Here is a 15,770-nt window from a genome sequence, read left to right as displayed (position 1 = left end):
TTCAACATATTCACGAAAGAAAGTCCTCCAGCCGTGTTCCAAATAAAAATTTATTTTGTTCCAACATTTTAAAAAGATAAAACATCTTCAAGTATACTCCAATGTAGAAGTTATTTTTTCTTTAACTACTTGTTTCAGACTGTAACTTAGTCCTTATTTATGGATAAGGACTGAGTTGATATTCCATGAATAAGGACTGAGTTACAGTCTGAAACACGTAGGGAAAGGAAAAAGAACTTCTACATTGGGATGTACTTGAAGATGTCTTATCTTTTTAAAATGTTGGAATAAAGTTTACCTTCATATTCGGGACACGGCTGGAGGACTTTTCTCTATTTTAGTTGTGCCACACCGGGCAGGAATGGCTTTCTCCGTCCCGAGCAGCTCATAGTAGTCTATACAAAGTTGAGCTGTTGTTTTCGACAGTGTGTTCCATATTCACCCTACACTGGTAAATTCTCCTGACATATATATCTAATATTGCCCTTATAGCATTGGTTTGTCCAGTACATATCTATTTCTCGTTGCTTCTACTGTATATAAAACCATAATGGGCTACACCTTTACACACAACTGTGTGAAAAACTTTCTTTATATAGATTTTTCTCAATGAGAGTGATTATTAAACATGTATACAGTTACAATCATATGTGCAAGCCTGGCACCAACAAACCCTTGCCTATGGCTGTGCTTCATAGTAGATAGATAATATTACAATACACTGCAATATTACAGTATTGCAGTGTATTGCACAAGTGATCGCAGATTCAAATCCTGGGGGACCGAATAAAAAAAGAAAAAAATGAAAATATTTTTTAAAAAAGGCAAGGTGTAAAAACAAAAATCGAAAATGGTACCCAGCAGTGACTCTGTCAACTAAGAGCCTTCATAAACCTGGAGTTGGCCCTGCATATGGTTCCTACATTCAACTGAACCTTTCAAACTGAACATAATGCATCTCATAGTCATCTTCATTTACTGAGACTGGCTTTTCTACCCTTATCCACATGCATGTCACTTGACAAATAGTAAGGTTTTAATACTAGAGGTTAGGACCATCCCGAATAAGGTCACCATGACGTGGTGGGATGGCTTTTACATTTTTTGATCAAAATTATGTTAATTAAGTACCCTATGTTATTTTCATGCACTATTGCTGTTTATTTACTGCAAGGTATTTGCTCATTTTGCTTTTTTATCTTAGGTTTTGTCTGTTTAGTGGCCATTGTGAACATGCACCTACACGTTGCATGCACAGCACCTTATATTCTAGTCCATCTCTTTAGGTTTTCTTTTTTAACAAACCTATAAGACTTTTTTAGATTTTAGTGGTTAAAAAAGTTCAGGACTTTGTACTCCAGTCTATTAACAAGACATTTTGAGTGAATTTGCACAAAATTTATTATAAGGAGCTGACATCTTGACATGTTTTGGACTATGCTTGCTATGAGAAGTAAACTGAATTCAGAAACTCACTTCAAGGCTAAATTCACACATTCGTATTATACAATCCATGCGCAGACCACCATATCCAGCCCATCTCCTGACCCAAACTGACAGCCTCATATATGTCTATAGGTCAGACCAGGTATTCATAGACTGTATAATATGGACACGTGAATTCAGCATTATATGTGTTATTGGAGAACAAACTGAGGGCAAATAGGTGTGATGTTATTCACCTGCTAATTTTAAAATTCTTGGATCAAATGGGCGATCGTAGTGTATAAGCCCATTGCACAACATGGCAACCACTTTAAGTGGCTTTCTAGCTATAGCATTTAGATTTACTAATGCACTGCTCAAAAAATTAAAGGGAACACTTAAACAACAGAATATAACTCCAAGTAAATCAAACTTCTGTGAAATCAAACTATCCACTTAGGAAGCAACACTGATTGACAATCAATTTCACATGCTGTTGTGCAAATGGAATAGACAATAGATGGAAATTATTGGCAATTATCAAGACACCCTCAATAAAGGAGTGGTTCTGCAGGTGGGGACCACAGACCACATCTCAGTACCAATGCTTTCTGGCTGATGTTTTGGTCACTTTTGAATGTTGGTTGTGCTTTCACACTCGTGGTAGCATGAGACGGACTCTACAACACACAGAAGTTGCTCAGGTAGTGCAGCTTATCCAGGATGGCACATCAATGCGAGCTGTGGCAAGAAGGTTTGCTGTGTCTGTCAGCGTAGTGTTTAGAGGCTGGAGGCGCTACCAGGAGACAAGCCAGTACACAAGGAGACATGGAGGGGGCCGTAGGAGGGCAACAACCCATCAGCAGGACCGCTACCTCCGTCTTTGTGCAAGGAGGAACTGGAGGAGCACTGCCAGAGCCCTGCAAAATGACCTCCAGCTGGCCACAAATGTGCATGTGTCTGCACAAACGGTTTGAAACCGACTCCATGAGGGTTGTATGAGGGCCCGACCTCCACAGATGGGGGTTGTGCTTGCAGCCCAACACCATGCAGGACTCTTGGCATTTGCCACAAAACACCAGGATTGGCAAAGTCGCCACTGGTGCCCTGTGCTCTTCACAGATGAAAGCAGGTTCACACTGAGCACATGCGACAAACGTGACAGAGTCTGAAGACGCCATGGAGAGCGATTTGCTGCCTGCAACATCCTTCAGCATGACCGGTTTGGCAGTGGGTCAGTAATGGTGTGGGGTGGCATTTCTTTGGAGGGCCGCACTGCCCTCCATGTGCTCGCCAGAGGTAGCCTGACTGCCATTAGGTACTGAGATGAGATCCTCAGACCCCTTGTGAGACCATATGCTGGTGCGGTTGGCCCTGGGTTCCTCCTAATGCAGGACAATGCCAGACCTCATATGGCTGGAGTGTGTCAGCAGTTCCAGCAAGATGAAGGCATTGAAGCTATGGACTGGCCCGCCTGTTCCCCAGACCTGAATCCGATTGAGCACATCTGGGACATCATGTCTCGCTCCATCCACCAACGTCACATTGCACCACAGAATGTCCAGGAGTTGGCGGATGCTTTAGTCCAGGTCGGTTAGTCCAGTAACACAGGTACTTTAGATGCAGTGACACAGAAACACAGAGCAGCCAGTACAGGGTTAATAAACAAGGGGGATTTACTGTAACAGGGTCAATCTCCACGCAGGGAGTAACAGGGGAAATATGGGGACAACAAGGGAAGTAGCAGGTAATATGCTATAACTGACAATCCACAGTTGGGCTAGATGTAGCAGAGTCGACACGGTTGTAATCGGCAGTTTTTTCACTTAACTGACTCTTGCTTCTCACAAGGCAGTTGCCGGCTGGTGCCGGTGTTGCTTTCTTCCGGCTTCCCCGCCTAAACAATGCTCCGTCTTCTGGTGGCAGCGGGCGGTCTCCAGTTTGACCCGCTGAGCCCCTAGTCCATAACACTGCACCTCACTTGCTCGGCTCCAGGGATCCTGCGTCTCTTCTCCCTCTAGTCGGGCTTGACTCCCACTGTCCACTGCTGCTTTTCCCGTGCAAAAATTCCTTTTCCACCCTCTTCCTAGACACGAGCTCAGCTCCCTAGTCACCTGACCCCTCAGCTCTTTCTCTCGACACACCCCCAGCTTCCCGGTCACCTGACTCCTGTCTCATAGTCTGTCTTCCCCCTGCAACAAGAGGCACGGCCCCGGCAGTTCCGGATCCCTTGTTCTGAAAGTACTTACACCCCAGTCTTCCCCCTTACAACCTCATCAGGAGCATGCCCAGGTGTTGTAGGGAGGTCATACAGGCACTTGGAAGCCACACACAACACTGAGCCTCATTTTGACTTGTTTTAACGACATTACATCAAAGTTGGATCAGCCTGTAGTGTGTTTTTCCACTTTAATTTTGGGGGTGACTCCAAATCCAGGCCTCCATTGGTTAATACATTTGATTTCCATTGATGATTTGTGTGATTTTGTTGTCAGCATATTCAGCTTTGTACAGAACAAAGTATTCAATGAGAATATTTCATTCATTCAGATCTAGGATGTGTTATTTGAGTGTTCCCTTTATTTTTTTGAGCAGTGTATAATTAGCATACATTGATCAGTAGAGCAGTGTGTTACCAATCTGTAGGAGTTGGAGACTGGCCCAGTAGAGAATTATAGGCTCCACTAGTGGTTCCAATTTCTGACACAATAGCAAACTCTAAAGTGTTCAGCAGAAGACAATAACATTTAAATTTTAACTTGTTTCTATTTGCTTGCCATAAGGCTACGTTCACAGAGTTTTTCAAGGTTTCAATGTGTTCCATAACAATGCATTTTTAAATTTCAAAACGTCTCTGGAAGTCCTCTTTATGTGGGGACGTTTTGGAGGACTTTTTCTTGTCCTAAATGGTTTCCTTAAGTGGTTTTGAAGCGTTTTGGAGATTTTTTCTTGAGCATTTTTGAAATCCTTATGATAGCACAGTGCCTAGTTTAGAGTGGATTCCATAAGGATTTCCTTTAAACAAGTGACATGCACTTTTTTTTTTCCACCAGGCTTTCTCCTGAACCCCTTCAGGATAAAAAAACACTCCATAAAATTCAAATTCATTGAAATGGACTGGAAAAAAAAAATCTCCTAAAAATGATGTCTGAATATAGTATTAGGGTCTATATCTTATAAGCTGATTTCAAATATTCTTTGAGATTTAATGATGACATGTTCTGTGTAATGAGAATAGTTTTGGATGGAATTAAAAGTGCAAGTGCAGACGCTCTGTAGGGTGGATCCTCGTTTTCTCTGGCGGGCCCAAAGTACTGCAACAACACTGCAGATCAACATGCATTTCTGTTGTTTTGTGACACTATAACACTATGTTCAGTTATATGAAATTTTTTAACACGTCAATGTCTAGAAAAAACAAAAACAAATACAGAATACAGACAAAAAAACAGCCAGTAGTCTACTGACAGACCTGCCACCGGGAGTATTTCCAGATCCTGCATCTCTACTCTCAGAGCAATCCATTGTTGGTACCGTTCTTATATTTGTGTTTTATAAATAAAAGTAAATCTTTTCTGCAAACAGGATATATTTACTGTAATAAAAGCTCTGTACGCCCAGATTTATGGGAGACGTGACTGTAAGGCTTGGCTGGCATTTACCCAGTTTTTACCACACCAAGCTTTACACGCTGTTATTACACAAGCCTGAAATGTATAATTAGCTATTTAGAATAATATCATGCAACTATGTGCCTGTTTACCAGAAGAAAACATTGCCTAAGGTGATTAATTTAATGAAGATTTTATTGATAGCTGGCATTCTAAGTTAAATGTTATCTTGCACTAATTGTAAATGTTGGGGACTGTGCATAAATAACACACATTATGGTGACATTTACAATCAGTATTCATGCGACTGTGTATAGGGATTTGTGAATTAACCTCATCATTCCCTTCCTCATGTGTCACAGCAGACAGCAATCAAAACATTGTCACAGTTCCATATTTCAGTTTATTGTTACATGACAGGTACACATATCACGCCATAACTCTAAAGCGACATATGCTCACACACCTAATATTCTATAGAAATCTGCCCATCTGTTGATATACGAGTAGTTCTAAATGTCAGCAAAAACATCAGCTCCCTTTTTAGACCTCTTTACACATGTGGGTTTTGATGCCGTTTTCTGTGCCGAAAACTTGAGTGGATAAAAATGAGAAGTATTAGGCTGTGTGCACACATGGCACATTTTTACAGCGTTTTATTTTATTTATATTTTTGTTTCGGTTTTTTTCTGCAGAGAAGAAGCTGCGTTTTACAGTACCAGCAAAAGCTATGCAATTTTAGAAATCTCATGCAAACAGATGTTTTTTTTCCTGATTGAATTGGAAAACTGCAGCATATTTGAAAACCTACAGCATGTCAAATCTTTCAGCATTTTTGCCGCTTTTTTCACCCGTAGAAAGCAATGAGAAAGTGCTGCAAGTCTTTCCTTTGGGCACTTTCTTCTTTTTTATATCCGCTCCTGACTTTGCGTAAAACAAATATTCCAAAAACTCAATTTTTCCTGCATGATTCTTGAGTCACTGTAAAAATCAATGGCAAGGGGAGGAGCGGAGCAGCTGGGTCAGGAGTTTAAGAGAGGAATGATATCTGTAGGGACAAGAGACTTCCTGTTTGTATACGGAACAGAAAAAAGAGAATTATCTGGGTAGAAAGGCAAAATGAGCAATTGTAAGTGCACAGTGCTATATAATATAATGACTGTAATATTAAGAGGATTACAACTTTGATGGGAGGAGGAGTGCTTCTTTAATGTAATTTTTCTTGAACATTGAGCTCACATAAAACCACAAAACCACCATAGAGTGCCAAGACAATAATACTGTGCACACCATTGGTGCAGCTGCACAGGGGCACAAGAGGTAATTGGGCTGCTACCACCTCTAAAGCAGGTGAAATTGTGCTTTATGATGAGCTATTGGACTACAAAGGGCCCATATACTGTCCTTGCACAGGGGCTCTCTTCTGTTTGTATCCACTCCTGCATATACTGTCCATATAATGCTGCTATATACAGCTAAGATAATATTGCTATATACAGTGGGGAAAAAAAAGTATTTAGTCAGCCTCCAATTGTGCAAATTCTTCTCCCACTTAAAAAGATGAGAGAGGCCTGTAATTGACATCATAGGTAGACCTCAACTATGAGAGACAAAATGAGAAGACAAATCCTGAAAATCACATTGTCTGATTTGGAAAGAAATTTTTTTCAAATTTTGGTGGAAAATAAGTATTTGGTCAATTACAAAAGTTCATCTCAATACTTTGTTATATATCCTTTGTTAGCAATGACAGAGGTCAAACGTTTTCTGTAAGTCTTCACAAGGTTGGCACACACTGTTGCTGGTATGTTAGCCTATTCCTCCATACAGATCTGCTATAGAGCAGTGATGTTTTGGGGCTGTCCCTGGGCAACACAAACTTTCAACTCCCTCCAAAGGTTTTCTATAGGGTTTAGATTTGGAGACTGGCTAGGCCACTCCAGGACCTTAAAATGCTTCTTACGAAGCCATTCCTTCGTTGCCCTGGCGGTGTGCTTGGGATCATTGTCATTCTGAAAGACCCAGCCACGTTTCATCTTCAATGCCCTTGCTGATAAAATGAGGTTTGTACTCAAAATCTCACGATACATGGCCCCATTAATTCTTTCATGTACACGGATCAGTCGTCCTGGTCCCTTGGCAGAGAAACAGCCCCAAGGCATGATGTTGCCACCCCCATGCTTCACAGTAGGTATGGCATTCTTTGCATGCAACTCAGCATTCTTTCTCCTCCAAACACGACGAGTTGTGTTTCTACCAAACAGTTCTACTTTGGCTTCATCTAACCATATGACATTCTCCCAATACTCTTCTGGATCATCCAAATGCTCTCTAGCAAACTTCAGACGGGCCTGAACATGTAATGGCTTAAGCAGGGGGACACGTCTGGCACTGCAGGATCTCTGGCGGTGTAGTGTGTTACTGATGGTAGCCTGTGTAATGTTGGTCCCAGCTCTCTGCAGGTCATTCACTAGGTCCCCCTGTGTGGTTCTGGGATTTATGCTCACTGTTCTTGAGATCATTTTGACCCCATGGGGTGAGATCTTGTGTGGAGCCCCAGATCGAGGGAGATTATCAGTGGTCTTATATGTCTTCCATTTTCTAATTATTGCTCCCACAGTTGATTTCTTCACACCAAGCGGCTTGCCTATTGCAGATTCAGTCCTCCCAGCCTGGTGCAGGGCTACAATTTCGTTTCTGGTGTCCTTCGACAGCACTTTGGTCTTCACCATAGTGGAGTTTGGAGTGTGACTGAGGTTGCGGGCAGGAGACTTTTATACTGATAACAAGTTCAAACAGGTGCCAGTACTACAGGTAATGAGTGGAGGACAGAGGAGCCTCTTAAAAAAGAAGTTACAGGTTTGTGAGAGCCAGAAACCTTGCTTGATTGTAATTGACCAGATACTTATTTTCCACCAAAATTTGAAAAAAAAATTCTTTCCAAATCAGACAATGTGATTTTCAGGATTTGTTTTCTCATTTTGTCTCTCATAGTTGAGATCTACCTATGATGTCAATTACAGGCCTCATTCATCTTTTTAAGTGGGAGAACTTGCACAATTGGTGACTGACTAAATACTTTTTTTCCCCACTGTACAGCACATCACTAGGTATGCAGTGATGGAATACAATATCTGAATGCCAAAAGAGCTCACATTATACTTTTTTATATCTTTCATTGATAAATTAGTTTAAAATGATTGCTGCAAAATGATGGTGTCATATAAAGTATGCTGGAATTCCACTGCAATTTGCCTTAATATTTCTTATGCCATGCATAGCAAAGTAACTAACATAAATTAGACATACTGAAAATTTATTTTGTCAACCAAAAAAAAAATAATAAATTTGGGACAAGCTTGACCATTGTAAGAATTAATTCAAGTTCAATTTGCAAGATATTTATTAAAGTGGTTATCCAGGACTATTTTGTTTTACTAAGCGCCTAATAACTAATAGGCAGGTAGTTTGCCTGTTCTACCTGGCACCGGCAGAGAACGGTCATTGATGGCTCTTGCCGGTGATTAATCTGCTCCACATCAACAGAGCAGCTCTTCTAAGCTGCTCTGTCGATGAAGCGTGGCTGCCAGCATTATGCTGATTGACAGCCGGCTCCCCGCAGTTAGGAAGCGGGGAGCCAGTTGTCAGTCAGCATGATGTCAGGATTCACCGCCAATCAACAGAGCAAAGAGGAAGAAAAGCTGCTGCTCTGTCAATGTTACATCATTGGAAGCTGCTGAATCGCCGAGAGGAGCAATCTGTGACGGGGACAACAGACAGGTAGTTAGGTAGCAACTACTTGCTTGTTAGTTTTTAGGCCCATAGTAAAAAAATAAATTAGCCCCAGATAACCTCACTTTTGTTACATTTCTTACAGACTCTTTGAATACATGACTCCAAAACAGAGCCAGCTGACATTGGCGTTGTTTGTCCTGGACACAAATTCATTTACCATATAACATTTACAATATTGATGTTTTCATATGTGGCCTTTGGGCCCTCGCAGGAAGAGCCAACACAGAATCCTCGGATATTTACAGCTCACAATCAGTTATTTTGAAATCGCACAGTTGAAATGTTCCAGTCTTGTTGCGAAGAGATTGAATTTGCAATTTTTCTTAAAAGTGTAATCATTCCTTGTTCACAAATTATATTTATTCTTATTAAGGGACCTCATCAACCTTTACATAATTGGGATTGATACCTTAGAAAGTTTATCTATCACTGCATGGCTTGACTTTACACACATCGCACTTTGCCAATATCGCACTAGCTAGCTCAAACTTCGAAACGTAATCGAAATGTCAGCTTTTTTTTTTTTTCCAATTTTCCATATTCTCCAAGGTCTTGTTTATCTTACAGGATTATCGTCATCTGTGCTGAACCTTCAGGAATCAGTGGGACTGCAGAAAGGATTGTCACTAAGGTAAATAGCATAAAAAGATATCAATATATCAAGTGGCTATTGAGTTTTGCTTGGGTGAACATGAAGATATATTGACCGATCAGTCCAGGAAGAGCAAAGGAACAGTAAATATTGACTGAGGCAAATCCCTGGTTAATATTCCTCCCCCAGTTTCCACACTCCATCCATCTTGATAACCAGGAAGGTCACAGTTAACCCTCATGTACCTTTGTGTCTTACCTTCCACCTATTGTATATTTGTGCTGGAGATTTCTTCCAATCCCAAACAATAGAATAGGATGATACAAAAGCCGAATAAAGTGAGTGAGTGTGAATGGATATTCATTTAATACTCTACACAACATATTGGAAATTCTGTACAGACTGATGGAAATCCAATCGTGTTCCTAGATTAGTCCTTATTTAAAGAACATAAACAAGGCAGTATCATATATTTCATTTACAGTGAACTTTGGGTCAGGTATGAGAAGCTTTCTTCCAATGCGTTACAAACAGTAGAGTCATAAGGCTCCTATACAACCAGACTCTGACGTAAGGCAGATATTCTTCTATGGCAAGACTGGTTCTGCTGAATTAGTTTCACTTTTTTATTTCTGTTGTTTTATCCTAATAAATATATAAGCCAAGTCTCTGTAAAAAAAAGCTCAGAGATGTTTTCATCATAATGAATTAATAAAACTAATGCTGTGTCAAAAATCTGAAGTTCACAATGCGAAAGGAGAATAAGTTGCTACAAGACACCTATGATGAAAACATTTCTTCCCTGAGAAGAAAAGGATTGGGCAGTAAAATTCATCATGTCTGATCTTTAAAGGGGTTGTTCCATCAACAAAGTTAATTTTAATCGGATCTAGCTCTCCCTTGAATAAAGTTGTTTGGACTTAAAGGGCTTTTAACACAAACCAAGTTAATTTTAAAGTTGATTTTAATCAATAGATCTTGGAATAATAATAGGTTCCACAATTTGATAAGTTTAAAAAAGTGTTCCTGTGCTGAGATAATCTTATAAATGTGCCCCTGCTGTGTACTGTGTAATGGCTGTGTCTGACTGTGCAGGGACATGGTCTGATCATACCACAGCTCCTGGGCAGGAGAGGAAGAAAAAAAGTATACAGACAGGACAGCAGGGAATCACAAATAATTCTTTCCTTGAGATAAAACATTTTTTGAAAAAACAGGCAGGAAAATGCTTTATCTCACAAAAAGAATCACCTGCAATCCCCTGCTGTAATGTCTGTATACTCTTTTGCTTCCTCCCCTACCCAGGAGCTGTGGTATGATCAGACTATGTTCCTGTACGGTCAGACACAGCCATTACACAGTACACAGCAGGGGCACATTTATAAGATTATCTCAGCACAGGAACATTTTTTTTAAACACATGAAATTGTGGAATCTATTATTATTCCAAGATCTATTGATTAAAATCAACTTTAAAATTAACTTGGTTTGTGTTAAAAGCCCTTTAAGTCCCAAACACCTTTATTCAAGGGAGAGCTAGATCTGACTACCCAAGTTGTTGTAGTTTATCAGTCTTACAGAAATAAGTGGGTTTGGCCAACTTAGCTTACTGTATATGTGTATGGACACCTTTACCTTGAATGGCCATAAACAAATGTAATAAAATAATTTGCTATATTTTAATGATGCCTGCCTGTAGTTGTTTAGCACAATAAAGATATGTGCACACGTTAAGTATTTGCAGCCGAAATTTCTGCACCAAAACGTTTGCACTTACAGCACCAGAAAAATAAGTGAGATTTCTGAAATCTCATGCACACACTGCTTATTTTTTTTCCTGCAGATTTGAAGTTGTTTCAGATCTGCAGCATATTAATTCTATCAGAGTTTCAAATGAAAATGAAAACGCGTCAAAAAAATCATGTATGTTATGCAGCGTTTTTCCTGCCAAGAGATGCCTTTTTGGCGCAGAAATTTCTACTGCAGATACCGAACATGTGCACTTACCCTAGTAGGTCCTGCTTTAGGCCTCATTCTGATGTCAGTGTTTTTCATGCATGCAAAAAAATGTTACCGGTGCCATCAGTGTTTTAGATCCGTGTGTCATCAGTGTATGGTCAGTGTGTCATCAGTGTTTTTCACGTATGGATAAATAAATTACAAAGCTTCTCCTATCCTTTGTGATGTTAAACATCGACAGCACACGGATGGATGGCACACGGATGACATCTGTGTTCTGTCTGTGTTTTTCATATAGCCATAGACTTGTATTGGCACTTTTCATTCTTGCTGCCGGAAAAAAACATGGGACATGTGAATCAGGGTTACCAACTTGACTTTTTATTTTTCCTTCACAGCTTATCAAAAAATCATGAACAGACACATTTTTTGACGGACACATTGGAAAACCATAATAAATCATTATGATTATAAGTGATACATGTCTACAGCCCATAATTCTGATGTGAAGACATCAGCTGCGTTCACTGTAAAATGATTGAAGAATTACAGTCAAAATAATCTGTATACATTTTTTCGGCTTAAAAAAAAGCACAGGTGCCAACCCCCACGCCAAGTTAGGGACACTATTAGGCCTAAAAATAGGGTCAGGCTCCCAGCCGCTCTCAATTGTGGTGTATTTTCCTTGTTATACCCAATTACAACTTGCACCTAAAAAGTATTACCCTTTAATTCCACTAGCCAAGTGACTGGGTAAATGTTAAGTGATATTAGCTAAGTGTATTCTTATTTACATTCTCTTAGTGTCTTGTTTGGCTCTATTAAGTCACTTATATCAGTTTTGTTCACGGTGGTATTTTTCTACTACAGGGTTTTCTAGGGTCAGTGAGGGCAAGCCGACATTGAGCGGGGGCGCCATATCGTTTTCTAGGGTGTGAGCCTCCGCAGCAAGGTAGGGTAACCGCTAGACAGCAACTAGGCCCAGTATTCCTTTTCCTCACATATATGACCCTTCCCTGCTCTACCATTTATAAGCCCCTCTTTTTTATATTTGGTAATAAAGCTTCTTGTATATAGTAGGTGAGGTTTTTTTAGTGTTGTTTTTTACTTGTTGGGACTTGATAAGGTATTTATCTCTATTTGTGAATTACTAAGTTGCAGTACCAGGAACTGCCACACATAAATGTCCGGCGCTGTGTTTGTGTAAATAATGATGCTATTGGTGTGTGGAGTATTAACCTGTAGTAATGAGTCAGTAAGTATGGAGAACCAACTGTCTAACTTATTTTCATGCAATAGTAGAAAGGGGTATACAGAAAATTCTGCTTTTTTTGTTGGTCAAGAAGATATCCAATGGAGATGATGGTGTTGAACATTAATCAACGCATTTCAGAGTTGACAAAATTGATTGGGTTTTTATCCTGATGAAGGAGTTTGTTCAACTCTGAAACATGTTGATTAATAAAACTGCTCTTTGTTCAACACCATCATTCCCATTGGATATCTTCTTGACCAGCAGCACAGCAGATTTATCCGTATATCTCTTTCTACTATTGCATTTACTGCTGGTTTTATTCCTACATATGGAACAACAGCAGCTGGTATCTATATCTGCATAAGAGTTGTGCCTGACACAATCCAGCCAGGTGAGTAATACCATACTATCTACAACCTTTATGGCCCGGGTGATGCCCTATTGTGCACTTTTTGTCACTTTTTAGCTATAACATATGTTATTTTTCTGGAATCAAATATTTATTAACCGACAATGAATCGTGGAATGGAAAGCAACAGAAAATAAACAAACAAAAATAACATTTTGATAACAGGCCTCCAGGTCATAAATTCTGAAGATGTAATGGGGGGAAATGCAGCTTATCCAGTTGCTTTATTCAATCCTTTGGCACTTTTAGCTTTCGAGGTAGACTGACAGCTCCCAATTCACCCTGATTCCTACCTAGGTAGCTCTTTCAAAAGCTCTTTAAGATTTTAGGAATTTTGATTTACTTGTTTAGTTACTAATTTATGGTGTTTTCATTTTTTGATATATTATTTACTCTATTTCTGTATCCATTGATGCTTGATACATAACTAATACAGCAGAACACACAATTGTTTTTTAAATATTACCATGAAGACAACACAGTGCCAAGATTATTGGAAGTGTCAGTCAAAGAATAGAAACATTGTCATTTCCAGCTCATCGAATATCATTCATAGAATAGTTAGATCAAATGGTGAAGCGTATTAAGGTGGTTGTCCAGGATTAGGAAACAGGGTCTGTGTTTTTGCCAGAACCAGCGTCGTTCTTGTCAGTCCAGGGATTATACAACTATTGTCGAGTGATACACCTGACATAGCCCTACAGGGAAGTTAGGACATGTGAAAAACTCTACTAAAGTCTGCATAAATACATGATGGACACTCCGGAATCTAATGGGAAAAACTAAAGCTGTTTTTTTTTTCTTTTAGAATAAAAACTGTTCGTAAAACCACACAATCCTACTGCAAATCTCAGTGATGTTGACAACATGGTGGTTTGTGGATACCTCACAAGAGCAGATCCTTAAAAACTAAAAATGTAAAAATAAAAGAAACCTTATAGTAAACCTGCTGCAGTCTACATGAGAACAGCAAAATTGGAAAAGATTTTCTTTTTCATCAACGCAAAAACCCCAAACTTTAAGCAAAACTTTATATTATTGACCAAGATACCAAGGTTTTAAATGAAAATCCTACTGAGAATTTGTGTCTTACATTTGACGTAAGTGGATTTTTTTCTCATCATCATAAATGGGTAAAATTGCATAGTGCTTGTGAAAGCAAGAAACTTTGCAAATTGCTCTCAATGGTCCAAAAGGGGATGTTTTCCAGCACCAAAGAAAAGTAGTTAAAAGTTAGCCTTTAATCATATAGGATAAAAAAAAGTGTCATAATGTGCACATATTAAAAAAAAAAACATAACACAAGCATTTTGGGTAGAAAAACCCTTAATCGTAGGTTATGATTAAGGGTTTTTCAGCATTATGGGTTTTTTTAATATGTGTACATTCTGCCATTTGTTGAGTTATGTGTTATTCTGTAATGTCTTTATTGTCTGTACAAGTCCCCTCTAAAATGTAAAGTGCTGCAGAATATGTTGGCGCTATAGAAATAAAAATTATTATTATTATTATCTCTAACACAGGAGTGGTGAGCTGAATTGACACTTTTTGTATAACTTTGCAAATTGCTTCATAATAAAAATCATCTCCATTCTCAAGAACGGAAGGATTTTTAATTCTATAGTTCACTGCTCATTGCCTAGGCTAGTGTTATGAAAGAAACAAACACTCACTCACAGGTAACAGAAAAAGGGAAGACCTACTACAGGGAGACACCACAGCCACACCCAACTGGTCCCTGTACAGACTAGAAAGACCGTAGCCGCACAACTCAAAAACTCTACCTCAGATCTGGCTCCCTAAAATGCCATTGAGGGGTTTCCCATACCTCCTGAGGAACTAGAGGGGAGGTCACAACACATTGCCAACAAGAGAAGACAAAAGTGTGCAAGTAGATACAAAACTCGGTGAGAAAATTAAAACATGTTTATATAGGGTAGAGAGGGTAAGCTAAAGAGAGCCAAAAGTAAAACAGAACAAGTATAACTTCCTAGAAAGCTAAAGAGTTGAAAGGAAGAGGAACTGGGAAGGAAAAAAAACAGACTCACTGCAGGAGTTCAACTGGTGTTTACCATGCTAAGTCCACCTAGAGGAATAGCCAGCAAGGAAGTGCAGTGAAGGGTGAACATATGTGGCACCCCAGGGGTCTGGTTACCTCAGCAATAGAAATATTATGTCTGAGAGCAAGTGGGAGGTTTCTCTGGTCAGGAGCCCTAAGCATGCAACACCGCCCGCCCAGACCTGGGAGGGGAGGAATCTGCCCTTATAAACTGGGTCTGGGGCGGGATTAGGACAGTCAGAGCCTGGAGACAGTTCCAGACACAGGGAAAGTGTCAGCAAGGAGCTCTGTAGGAGCAGGAGCGAGTGCCAGGGGCTGGAAGCTAGATAGCTCGCCCTGGCTGAAGACATTAAGACCGGACACGGAGTCCGAGGCTGGGGGACATCCAGGTCCAGCAGCAGAATCCAACCGGCAGGGGATTCCATGTCCTCTGGCCAGAGAAGCCCGGAGGCACGGTCACAAGCAAGGGACCAGCACCGCCATCGTGAAGCGGAGGCTAACAGAAGGCCCCAAGTCAACGGCCGTACGGGTGAGCACCACACGGTATACTCAGGGATGTGGGCTACTTCTACCCGCACACAGCAAGGTAGCCAGGAAAGAGTACAGATAGACGGGGAGGCCTACAACTCCACCTGGCCAGGGGAGATCCTGCTAGCTCTCAGACT

At 40.2% G+C, this 15,770-nt stretch overlaps 1 long non-coding RNA gene across 1 annotated transcript in view; it reads right to left on the bottom strand.

Annotated features, from left to right (window-relative positions):
- The window catches only part of LOC141250530 (uncharacterized), a 39,863-nt gene extending 34,842 nt beyond the window's left edge, over positions 1 to 5,021 (bottom strand). Inside the window, exon 1 of the long non-coding RNA XR_012312711.1 lies at positions 4,898 to 5,021. This is a non-coding gene — a long non-coding RNA (uncharacterized lncRNA). The remainder of the gene's footprint in view (positions 1 to 4,897) is intronic.
- Positions 5,022 to 15,770: the final 10,749 nt, after the last annotated feature.

Source organism: Phyllobates terribilis, unplaced genomic scaffold (genome assembly GCF_046119375.1).
Source record: "Phyllobates terribilis strain yellow unplaced genomic scaffold, ASM4611937v1 Scaffold_2__4_contigs__length_985480577, whole genome shotgun sequence".
Taxonomy (NCBI): domain Eukaryota; kingdom Metazoa; phylum Chordata; class Amphibia; order Anura; family Dendrobatidae; genus Phyllobates; species Phyllobates terribilis.
This window is presented reverse-complemented; position numbering and strand designations above follow the sequence as displayed.